Source organism: Parasteatoda tepidariorum, chromosome X1 (assembly GCF_043381705.1).
Source record: "Parasteatoda tepidariorum isolate YZ-2023 chromosome X1, CAS_Ptep_4.0, whole genome shotgun sequence".
NCBI classification, from domain to species: Eukaryota; Metazoa; Arthropoda; class Arachnida; order Araneae; family Theridiidae; genus Parasteatoda; species Parasteatoda tepidariorum.
This window is the reverse complement of record NC_092214.1, coordinates 14,970,574-14,971,412: the sequence shown is the minus strand read 5'-3', so window position 1 is coordinate 14,971,412 and position 839 is coordinate 14,970,574.

Here is an 839-nt window from a genome sequence, read left to right as displayed (position 1 = left end):
GTCAAAGCTGATGAATTTGCTAAGCCGTTTTATGAGACTACTTTTATGTGCTCCAATGGCTGGTTAGACAGATTTATAAAGCGGAATAACAAATTCAGGAAAAATTATCAGAGAGTCGGGAAGTGTTTCCATATCTGATGTTGAGGATTGCTCATCAGCTAAAGATTACATATAAAATGAGCATATGCCAGCAACATAATTAACCCTTCAGCACCTAATTCTTTTTCAAAGTAACAAAACATAGATTTTCTTAAATCTTCTTTAAATTTTCATAGGATTTTTCTTTTTAAATTAACATGCGATGGCACTGCTTTTCTGTTAACTACCTTTCTTCCTCATGGTTTATCATTTATTTTACAACAAATAAACTTTGTATGATAATGAGGTCGTCATTTACGAATTTGGTTAATGACTTAAGGTAAATTTTCATTTTTTAATTTCTTCTTCGTTTTATTATTTTCCTCTTAATTTTTTTTAAATGTTACAAAGAAAATAGTTCCCTTAAAACAAACTAATTCTAACTTTGGAGATTTTGGATTGTGTTAGAAGTTTTATTGCCGATAAAAAATAAGGTTTATGGACTTTACTATAACCACCATGGTTTTTTTTAACACCTTATATTGAATTACAGAATAAAAAGTTACGGGCCAAAAAGCTTTGGGGAAAGAAAGTCACATTTCTAGTGATTTGTAATATTTGTTGAATTAGATGTGTTGCCAGACTGGCTACACTGCACAGTAAAAGGTTAATTACTGGCCATCTGATAAAATTTCTTCAGAGTAATTGAATTAGTTTGTTAATGAAAAAGTATAAAATGTCAAATATTATGCTGAAAACCA